This window comes from Chrysochloris asiatica, unplaced genomic scaffold (assembly GCF_000296735.1).
Source record: "Chrysochloris asiatica unplaced genomic scaffold, ChrAsi1.0 scaffold00080, whole genome shotgun sequence".
NCBI classification, from domain to species: domain Eukaryota; kingdom Metazoa; phylum Chordata; class Mammalia; order Afrosoricida; family Chrysochloridae; genus Chrysochloris; species Chrysochloris asiatica.
In genome coordinates, this window is record NW_006408598.1 from 12473163 (window position 1) to 12485310 (window position 12148).

The following is a 12148-nucleotide window of genomic DNA, read 5'->3' on the forward strand; positions in this document are numbered from 1 at the left end:
GAAACCCTGTACAGGGTCGCTATGGGTCGGAACCGACTTGAAGGCACTTAACAACAACAACAATTTTTGTGATTATGAACAGAGCTGCCATAAGCATGCATGAAGAGGTTTTTTGGTTTTGTTTTGTTTTTTGTTTTTTAAAAAAAACAAAAACCTCTTTATTGCGAATTGAGTGAACGTTTACAGAGCAGATGACCAGTTTTACATTCAACAAATTATATACTTTGCTTCATTACACTGATTGCAATCCCCTCCATGTACCAACATTTAACAGTATTTCCCTCTATTTACTTTAATTATTGCATTCTTCCCTGTGTCTTTTGGTATCTTCATCTTTTCTCTACCAACCTCCCTCTTATTGTATGTTGCCTACCCTGTCACCCATGTTAACATGTGTATACCTTCTAGATGGCGAATAATTTCCCCTCCACCCAATAATGATCATACATTGTATTTTATCAAGAAAACCTTTTGTTTATTTTTTTATGATAATTGGTTTGTCCTTTTGTGATTTGGCAGCATAACGGCCTCCAGGTTCATCCACATTGTGAATTACTTTCCGGAACTTTTTATCATTGTTCTTCAGCATTTCCGAGTCCGTCATTGTGTGTATGTACGGAAGTTGTTGTTATAACCATTCTTCTGTTGATGGGCATTTAGTCTGTCTCTATCTTTTTTATGTGTCTTATAGACAGCATATTGAAGCATCCTGTTTTCTTACCCATTCTGCTCTCTCTGTCTCTTGACTGGTACATTGAACTCATTAACATGTAGTGTCATTATCAATAGGTATGAGTCAATTGCTGCCATTCTGCATTTCTATGTGGAGCTGCTGGTTTCTTTGTTTCACATAATTTTTTAATGCTAAGTTCAATTTGTTTGTGCATTTTCTTTTCATTTATTGAGTTAATGTTTACTAAATCTTTCTGGGTTTCTTCTTTTAAAAATTTTGATAAGCAAGTATATTAACTTTCTTTGAGGTCACCTTGTAATTAATTGATTTTTCCCCCTATTTTAAACAGTCTTTTTTATCTTTAAATCTATCTGACTTCCTTGCCATTTAGAAGTTCTTTCTGTATCTACACTATTACCTCTTTTTGCTTTGTAGTTGACTTCACTATAAATTGATATCTCTGGTTCCCTATTTTCAGGCTTGTAGGTTTATTATAAGGAGCTCTGGTAGTGTAGTGGTTAGGAATTGGGCTGCTAATCTCACGGTCAGCAGTTTGAAACTACCAGGTGTTCTGCAGGAGAAAGATGAGGCTTTCTGCTCCCGTAAAGATTTACAACCTCGGAAACCCTGTACAGGGTCGCTATGAGTAGGAACCGATTCCACGGCACCTAGTCACCACCATATCTGGACTGAGTTCTGGGTGGTGTTGTCATATATGTCACTCTCAGGTTGTTGTCTGCTGTTGCTGAGTCTCAGTCCAAAGAACACCCTTTCGCATGTTTTTGTAAAGTTGATCTGGTCATTACAAATTCCTTTAATGTATGTTTATCAGGAAATGTCTTAATTTTTCTGTCCTGCTTATGAGACTCCTTTATTAGGTATAGGAGTTTTGGTTGGTATTTTTGTTGTTATTATTTTGTGCCTTCTCACCTGCATGATTTCTGCTGAGAAATCACAGCTTAAGTCTTTTTGATTCTCCTTTCTAGATAAATTTTCATTTTTCCCACGCTGCTCTCAGCATTGTTTCCTTGTCTGTAATTTTGTGAAGTTTGATTATGAAGCATCTTGATTTTCCTTGGGGATCTATCCTGTTAGGGGTTGTTCAGCTTCCTGAAGGCTTATCTAATCATCTTTCATGATGTTAGGGAAGTTTTCTTTCAACAGCTCTTCTATAATTTTCTCCGCGCTTTTTATTGTCTCTTCCTGTTCTGAAATTCGGATCACTCATAAGTTCTTCCTCTTCATGTTGTCCCACATAACTCTAAGGCTTTCTTTAGATTTTCAAAATTCTAATTGTTCTTCTAGCATGTTAGTATTGAAATATTTATCTTTAAGCTCACTAATTTGGGCTTCCATTGCTTTCGATCAGCTCTTTTGCTCACTTATGAAATCTTTGTATTAGTCTTCTGGATGTCTAATGGCAGTCTTTGTAATGTTTCAAAATTTGCATTTATCATGTCTGTTTGTTCTTATAGTGTTTTCCTGAATTCTTTTAAAGTTTTGTCTTTCTCCTTGCTTTCCTCAATCTATCAGTTACTTCCACTACCATTTCTTCCTCAGAAATGTTTTGTGGCTCTGTATTTTGGTCATTAGCTTGAAACACTCTGTCTTGTTTTGTTTTGTTTTTTTGTACAAGATAAAATTTTCTGTTGTCCCTGGGGCATTGTGGGGTGGTTGTATTTGATTGATGACCATATGTTGATGTACTCTAAGACTCTCACCAATTGTCTCCTGTGTGTGTAGTTAGTGAATGGAAGCATGTACATTGTTCTTGTTTGCCTTTTGTGCAGTTCAGTTTACGGTGGGTTTGACTGGTGTTGGCTGATGTTTATTAGTCACTAGGTGATATAGAAGCTGGTATTGGTTCTTGCCCAGTGGGTGGAGCTGCAGAGGGTACAGTTATGTCTTGGTTGTATGGGCAAAGTTGCTGTCTCTTGTAAGGTAGAAAAGAAAAAACCCCCTCTACACACACACACAGAGTGCAAAATAGAACAAACAAATAAGGAAACAGCAATAAAAAGAGAATATAGTAGAGAAAAACAAAATCAAAACAGGCAGCAACCAGGAAAAAAGGAGAACATAATAAATATAAAGTCAAAAGAGTGACAGGGAAGTGGAGCTATAGATGAGAAAAATAAGAGAAAATAAAAGGAAGGGGAAAAAAAGCAAAACTTAGAAAAGCCAGAGAGGGAAGTTGAAAAGCGAAAATGAGTATAGAAAGTAGGAAAGAAAGATGAAGAGGAAAAAAAAGAAGAAGAAGAGGGGAACTGAGAAGCAGAAGAAAAGAAGGAGAAATGAAAGCAGAGCTAGAAAGGTTAAAATGCAAGGGAATGTTAAGAGAAGAAAGAAGAGAAAACATATACAAACAATAACAATGAAACAACAAAAGAAAAAATCAAATTCAAAACCAAAAACAGAAACAGGAAAAAAGGCACCTTCTGACACGGAGGGAAAAGACTCCGGAGGGCTCCAGCCAACCACAGAGCACATGAGCTAGGTGTAGGAGGGATGTGACAACGCATTGCCTCGCCCTCAATGGAGTTCCTATTGGCCTTGCATTATCTACGTTCAACGTGGAAGTACTTTATGGAGGCCCTTGATGGAGCTCCCATAAAGAGTTATAGCCTTGGACACTCTATGCAGGATCTCTGTGAGTGGGAACTGTCTTCACAGCACACCACCACCACATGGTGGTAGTGACGTGCTGTGGAGTTCCTGTTAGGGCCTATTGAGCTCAATTAATAGGGCATCAATTCCAAGGCACCTTTGATTTGTCAGAACTGTCTGTTGGCTGATATACAGATCCAGAGAATTGCTAAAAACTCTATGTGATTTCAATATTAATCATATGCTTATACTGTATGCCTCAATTAAACATAGTTCTAATCATATACTTGTTGTTGTTGTTCTTGTTGTTAAGTGCCGTTAAGTTGGTCCTAACCCATAGTGACCCTGTATAGAGTTTCCAAGGAGCGGCTGGTGAGCTTGAACTGCCGACCTTGTGGTTCAAACCGACTTTGCAATCCAGCGCATTAACCCACAATATTAGGTATTATTAGTCCTAATATCTAATAGGAGTCCTGGTGTGGTGCTCCAGGATCAATTCTGGACCATAACGTGAGTGTGAACCGCAAAGTTGGCAGTTAAAACTCACCAGCCACTCATTTAGAAAACCCATACAGGGTGGCTCTAAGTCAGAACTGACTCAACGGCACTTAATAACAATAACAATAATGTATTTGTGGTGTGACATTTGAATGCCTAATAACACTAAGCTAAAGAGCTCTGGTAGCATAGTGGTTAGGAATCGGGCTGCTAATCGGAAGGTCGGTGGTTTCTAATCTAACAGCGGTTCCGCGGAAGAAAGATGAGGCTTTCTTCTGCTCCTGTAAAGATTTACAGCCTAGGAAACCCTGTGCAGGGTCACTATGAGTTAGAACCGACTCCACAGTACTTAACAATAACAACAATACTAAGCTATGAAATTATTGATACAATATTGACTCCCTAGTGATTTGACACTATATACACTGTATCTCTAGTACTTGTAAAATGTCATTTCTCCTGTCTATACTTTCGTCTACACTTTGAATATGTTAATACAGTTATAGGGATCAGTAATAGTAAAGTCGTACTTAACTATAACTGTGAACATAGATTATAAAAAGGTAATATTTCAGAGCATCTTAATCTGTATTTACAGTGTTCAAAAGCAAATTAAGTTAAATTTTATGTTCGCATCAATGTATACTTAAAGTAATTAAAATACATGATGTTTTCCTGAGATAATAGCTCATCAACTTTCTCAGCTATCCACATTTATCCTTTTGATTTCTATTTCTGTCTTCCTGTTTTTTCATTCATTTATGTCTCCCTCTTTCCTCTCCTTTTCATTCTTATACTACAGAATATCGAGATACTAAATAAAATTCCAAAGTTGAATTCAGCAGTGCCAGGGTAAACAAATAGCTAACTGTAAGATCCGTAACAATCTATAACCACTCCTTTTGTTGTTGTCATTGTTATTAAGTGACGTTTAGTCAGTTCCAATTCGTCACAGCTCTGTGTAGGGTTTCTGAGGAACAGCTGGTGGGTTTGAACCACGTACCTGGTGGTTTGCAGTCCACTACAGATCCGTCAGTCCACAACCACTCCTGTAAGGTACAAAATAGAATTTAAGTTTAGAAAACAGAATATGTACTTTTTAAATTTTTTTAATCTTTTGTTTCTTCTTGTGTTGTAGTTTCATGTTCTCTGTAGTAGAAGGCAATCTGTGTATGATGTACAAAAGATAGAAGAAATTAGTGTTTTAATTTAGTGAACTGTATTTTAACAAACACTATTCTAAAAATGAATTTTCCGTTTTTCAAATATATGTGAAAGTAGCTGTAAGGGGTTATGAAGATAATAAATAAGATTTTCTTTTAAGGCAGAAGTGGCAATTTTCAGGTCTTCATGTGTCCTTTGAGCTGTACCTCTGAAGCCCTGAACTCATGTCTGTCTCTCACCGTTTAGTCTAGTGAAAGCAGAATCAACTACCCAGCCACCCTGTAATTCTGTTTGACAGAAATGCTGAGAGGTACCAAATACACAATCATAGACAGTCTTGTTTCTCACAAACATTTGATCCAATAGTGGTGATATTTTATGTACTTTTACTACTACTCCTGGTGTGGTGTTGTAGGATCAAAACTGGAGTGTGAACCACAGGTCAGCAGTTCAAACCCACCAGTTGCTCTTTGTAAACCCTATACAGGGTCATTATGAGTTGGAACCGATTCAACCACACTTAACAAGGACAACTGCTACCTGATGTCTTAGATTAGCAAAGTTGTTTCTACTACTGGAACTAGTCATTAAAACCTTCACATCTAGCCAGACTTCAGAACCAATTCAGAAAATTTATCCTTAAGATTGTGTTACTCTGTAACCATTGTTAGTACCAAATGTCTTAAGCTGGGTTCTCTAGAGAAGCTAAACCAAGAAAGTATATATATGTATATGTGAAATGGTGTTGAGTCAGTTCCGTGCCATCGTGACCCTGTATAGGGTTGACAAGGAGCGACTGACAAGCTTGAACCATTGACCTTGTGGTTCAAACCGACTTTGCAGTCCAGTATGTTAACCTACAGCACCACACTGGGACTCCATATAATGTGTATTGTTAGAGATTTATTTCTAGGAAGTGGCCCAGGCCAGTTCACAAGGCCCAAATCTATGGATCAGACAGTCGTAGCCAGGAGGCTTCTCTTGATTCATGAGGTTACAGGGTTGATGAGTCCCAGATCTGCAGATCAGGTAGAGGCTGCTTGTTCATGGGGTTATGGAAAATGGTGAACCTAAAATCTGCAGCTTAGGAGGCAGATCAAAAGCTTCTCAAGTCTTACAAACTGGAGGTCAGAGTTTGATGATCCAAATGCAGAATCAGAAAGGGAGAGAACACGCTTTGGCAGGACGTCCACAAATATATTGAAGGCAAGCCACACCAACAAGGAAGCTAGTCTTCCAGCTGATGGGCTGTTCACATCATCACGGAATGAAGGATGATTACACAATGTCTGCCCAAAGACTGGGAATTATGGGCTAGTCAGGATGACTCCTAATAGCTACCATTGTTTATACTTCATTGACTTCTCTTCAGTTTATGGAATATTGTAAGTTCTAACCTCAGGAGTTCGAATCATGCTATGCCCAGCCTAACATGGTTCTCAATCCTGTCATCCATTAGGTCTTTCCCTCAGAGAGACCTCTCAGGACTGCACTTTCTATAGTAGGAACTTAACATCCAGTTCTTTCTTTTGTTCGTTGTTGTTATTGTTGAGAATACAAAGAGCAAAATATATAGTAATACAATGGTTTCGGCGTCTAAAATTCGGTGGCACTGATTACATTCTTGAGTTGTATATCCATTCTCCCCCTCATTTTTGAGCTGTTTCTAACTCTTTAACATAAAATCAGTGCCCCCCAAGGTTCCTATCTACACTTTTCAGTTACTGTTTTTCATGTTGACCCCTTATAGACAATTCTTTAGAAAGCATAATGCTTAAGACAATTTTTTAACTAGTTAAGCTAGAATACTGTGTGATTTTAAGAAAATTTTAGGGTATAATTTTGGTTTAAGGCTTAAAGAATATCTCAGGAACATAGTTTCAAAGTTTCACCCAGCCTTCATGACTGCAGAAAGTCTAGAGTCCATGAAAATTTGCAATTCTATTCTGCATTCTCTCCCTTTGGAGAATTTTTCTATAGATTCACTGATAAAAATGTTCAATAATGGTAGCTGGCCACCATCTAGTTCTTCTGGTCTCCTGGCAAAGCAAGTTGTTCATGGAAACAATGTGTCTCCTCCTCTTCCTGACTCTCCACCTCCTGTGGATGCTCCAGGTGAATAAGATCACTGCTGTGCCATGGGTGGCCACTTGCAGGTTTAAGACATTAGGCATTGCACAACTAGGAAAGTAGGGCAAAAGCATTAAACACATTATGAGGCCAGTTAACTAGGGTGTCCCATGATGCCATAGCTCTAAACCTCCATATCAAGGAACAGAATCCGATGACATAAGTGGTAGTATATACCCAGCCTGTTTCTACTTCATTTTTTTTCTTTCTGTCATTGCTGTAAATTCATCTGCTACACACAACTTTTGCCAGCTCAACTTATTGACAACACTTCAAATAATTGGTTTGGAACCCCATCCTTAATCAATGTAATTTTCTTCATCACTGTTAACAATACCCACCCCCCCTTTCCCTACTCCCTCCAGGCCCTGGTTGTTAAGTATTATCAAATCTGTTCTGACTCATAGTGACCCTGTGTAGGGTTTATAAGGAACAGTTGGTGGGTTTGAACCACCAGCCTTGCAGTCAAACCTCCCCTGTGGTCCAGTGCTTATCCTACATTGCTATACCATGGCTCCTTCAGTCCCTGGAAACCATAATAAACTGTAGTCTTTTTGTACGTGTGCCTCTTCTTGTCTTTTTATATAAGTGATGTTGTACAATGTTTGTCCTTTATGATTGATTTATTTCACTCAGCATAATGTCTCCAATCCCCATTCATATATAAGCATGTATCAGAGTTTTGTTTCTCCTACTGGCTGAGCAGTATCCCATTGTATGTATGTACCATGTTTTCTTTATGCATTCATCAGATGATGGACATTTAAATTGTTTCTATCTTTTAACTTTTGTGAACAGACCTACAATGAGAACTGGTGTATAAATCTCTGTTTTCTACTTCTTGGTAGTCTATACCTAGGAGTAGAATTGCTGGGTCATATCACAGTCCTATCTTAATTTTTCCAGGAACTGTTCACTACACTTTTCTTCACAATGGCTGTACCATTTTGTATTCCTAACAGCAGTGAGTGTTGTTGTTAAGTGCTGTGGAGTTAGTTCCAACCCATAGTGGCCCTATGTAGCATTTCTGAGGAACAGCTGGTGAGCTTGAACTGCTGACCTTGAGGTTCAAACCAACTTTGCAGTCCAGGGCATTAACCCACAGTACCACACCAGGAAGAGTTGCAATTTCTCAACATCCTCGCCAGCATTCTGTTTGTTTGTGGTTTTTGTTTTTATCTTAGCCGTCCTGTTGTTTTTGTTTTTAAGTACTATCCAGTCGGTTTGGGCTCATAGTAACCCTGTGCAAGGAGCACCTAGTAGGTTTGAACATTTGACCTTGTGGTTAGCTGCTTATTCTACAGCACCACACCAGGACTCCTAGCCATCCTAGTGGAGTGAAATGGTATTACATTCGGATTTGCATTTCTCTGATAACTAATGACCCTGAGCACTTTTTCATGTGTTTTGTGGCTATTTCAGTATCCTCTTTGGTGCAATGCCTTTTGCTCATTTTGTGATTGGGTTCTTTGTCTTTCTGTTATTAAGTTGTCAAAGTTTCATGTATATTTTGGTTATTAGATTCTTATCAGATATGTGGTTTCTGAAAATATTGTCCCAGTCTGTAGCTTGTCTTTTTACTTTGGCGGTAAAGTACTTTGATTAACAAAAGTTAAAAATTTTTATCAGCTTCCATTTATTTATATTTATTATTTGTGCTTTTGTTTTTACATTACATAATCCATTGTAAAAAGCTCAGCCTGACAGCATCATCTCTGCATTTTTTTTGAAGAATTTTATAGTTTAACTTTGTCCATTTAGGTCCTTAATCCATTTTCAATTGTTTTTATATATGTTGTGAGGCATAGATCCTGTTTCATTTTTGATCGTATGGAAATCCAATTTTCCCAGTACCATTTATTGAAACCCTGGTGTGGCACCTTGGGTTACTGTGTTGGACTGCAAGGTCAGTTTGAACCAAAAGGTCAAATGGTTCAAGCTCACCAGCTGATCCTCAGAAACCCTATACAGGGTTGTCATGGGTTGGAACCGACTTTAGTGCACTTAACAACAACAACATTTATTGAAAATACTCTTCTTTCCCCATTGAATGGTGTTAGCGCCCTTGTCAAAAACCAGGTGATGACTTTTTTAGGAAGATGGTACTGAAAACAAAGAAGGAGGCCCCTGCCCCTCCCAAAGCTGAAGCCAAACAAAGGCGTTGAAAGCCAAGAAGGCAGAGCTGAAAGGTGTCCACAGCCACACAAAAGAAAGAAGATCCACATGTCACCCACCTTCAGGCGGCCCAAGACTCTGAAGCTCTGGAGGCAGCCCACATATCCTCAGAAGAGCGCCCCTTGGAGAAACAAGCTTGACCACTATGCCATCATAAGTTCCCTCTGACTACTGAGTCAGCTGTAAAGAAGACTGAAGATCATAACACACTGGTGTTCACTGTGGAGGTCAAGGCCAACAAGCACCAGATCAAAAAGCAGCTCTGTGACACTGATGGAGCCAAGGTCACCACCTTCATCAGGCCTGATGGAGACAAGAAGGCAGATGTTCGAATGGCTCCTGATTACGATGCTTGGAATGTTGCCAACAAAATTGGGATCATCTAAACTGAGCCCAGCTGGCTAATTCTAAATATAAATTTATTTAATTAAAAAAAAAAGTCGATAAAAGATGTGGTAAGTCCTGGTGTGGCACTGTAGGATCAGTAGTGGATTTGAACCATAAAGTCTGCAGTTCAAACCTACCAGCTGCTCCTTGGAAACAATATACAGGGTCACTATGAGTTGGAACTAAATCGACAGCACTTAACAACAGCAACAATAGATGTGGGGATTTCTGGGCTTTCAATTGTATTCAGTTGGTCTACGTTGTTATACGGAGAACCAGGTTATTTTGCTTATTAACTGTTCTTTTATATGTATATATTGCAGTGTCTTTTGGTTCATCCTAGTGTGGCGCTGTGGGTTAATGCACTGGACTACAAGGTTGGTTTGAACCTCAAGGTCAGAGGTTCTAGAGATTACCAGCTGCTCCTTGGAAACCCTTTATAGGGTCATTATGAGTCGAATGAACAGCACTTAGCATCAATAATATTACGTGTCTCAACGTGCATTCGCTTTATTTCTGTTGATTTTAAGAAGCTAGATGGGGAAGGGGAGCTGGATCTTCTTCCATGTTCTTTGTCTGCCTTCTCACTATTATATCTGCTGTGACTAGTACAAAGTTGTCATTAAATAAACATTTACTTACTGGTTGAATGTCCAAACTAATATCTTGGTACAAACTATTAAAGTGTTTCTAAATAGAGAACCTTTCTGAAATGCTTTATAGATTAAATAATAATTTAAATTAATGTAAATTGTTTCTATGCTCTTATAATTTATAGTTTATTCTTGAAGACTTACTTATTTAATTTGCCAAGCAAACACTTCTCTTTAATGTAAAGACAGTAAAGATGAATATCAGCGCATACATAATGACATTCTAAATTACTATGGTCTGAATTTACTTGCTCTATAGACTCCTGGTGTGGCACTGTAGGCTAATGTGTCAGACTGCAAAGTCATTTGAATTGCAAGGTCAATAGTTCTAGCTCACCAGCTGTTCCTTGGAAACCCTAATCGCTATGGGTCCGAATTGACTCGACAGTGCTTAACAACAACAACATAGACTCCTGGTATGGTACTGTAGGATGGGCACCGGACTGCAAAACACAAGGTCAACAGTTCAAACCCTCTAGCTCCTCCTTATAAACCCTACATAGGGCCACTGTGAGTCGAAAACAAGACAATGGCACTTAACAACAACATAGACTTAATTTAGACACTTAATTGTATATTTTCCTTTGCTCTTAGCTTAAAAATAATATCTTAACTAATAAGAACTATATTACTTAGTCTAGCATAAAACATCCACAATGTCTAAACTTTATGATAAGATTGAGTATCTTAAATCATAGGACATGCTACCAAATATTTTTTTCTACTAAAATCTTGCTAAATTATTATGAACACATTTAGTATAATTAATTTCTTTCAGGCTAGCTTAGTCTTAAAATAATGCTTGCTTAATTATATTCTGTAAGCTAGCATCAAAACAGAAGTCCCCAAACCAAAATCTTATCTTAATATCTTGCTATTTTAAGAAAAAAGCCAGAATTATTGAATGTTTTCAACAAGGAAAGAAGCAAAGCAATTACTTTGTTCTCAACCTGATCCATGTGACCTTGCAGTAACTTCTGTTTTTCTAAAGGAACACAATATTTTCATTACAAAAGGTTTTTGAGCAAACTATAACAGTTTGAAAGTGCTAACAATTGAGTCTTTACATTGTTTTGGACCTCAGGGATGATGAGGTTTATCCTTGGGAGTTTCTGGTGAACTGATTTAGCATTCATTCATTTGAATCTAGGTAGAACTTTCATTTATTCTCCATTTGGAGCTACATTTAAAAAGAGAGACAAAGGAGAAAGAGAGAATCAAGTTGGGATAACAGAATTTTCAAATAACAAAGTGATTCCCAGCAGCCTTTACATACCAGAAAGTTCTAGGATTGGCAGTGTTTCCAACAGCAGTGACTCATTCACACTGACACCTATGCTAAGGGCACAACACAGGAGAAATACTTAGGGAATGGTAGAATACAGACATCAGAAAATCTCCTCCTTTGTAAAAAATTCTCAAAATCTTCAGAATCAACTTTTTTAGAACTCTGGAAATTAACCAAAGGCCTATAACAATCAGAAAAATGACCAAACCGCATTAAGAACTGAAAGCCCTATAGTTTATCTTTAACGTGTCCTGTTTTTAGTTCTCTCCCCTTAGCTGCAGTATAATCCCACACCCCTGGAAACAATGAAGACCAACAACTTAGGAGCCACTGCAGAGAACAGAACAGTTCTGCTGCTCCCCAAAAGCCCCAGAGAATTGGCACTATTTTATTTGTCTGAAAAGTACCCCACTGAAGTTTCATTCTTTGGGATTCTTTTTATTTGATCTGAATCAGAGCTCACTCTGAAAATAACTCCATTCCTAGGTCAAACAACCAGTAGCAAATGTTTTAACATCACAATTGCCTGAAACAGGGATGCAGCTTGAAGACAAAGCTGATGAAAACAAACAA

At 38.1% G+C, this 12148-nt stretch overlaps 1 pseudogene; it reads left to right on the forward strand.

The window, feature by feature from the left end:
• The first annotated feature begins 9171 nt into the window (after positions 1–9171).
• Positions 9172–9633, forward strand: LOC102827281 (annotated as a pseudogene).
• Positions 9634–12148: the final 2515 nt, after the last annotated feature.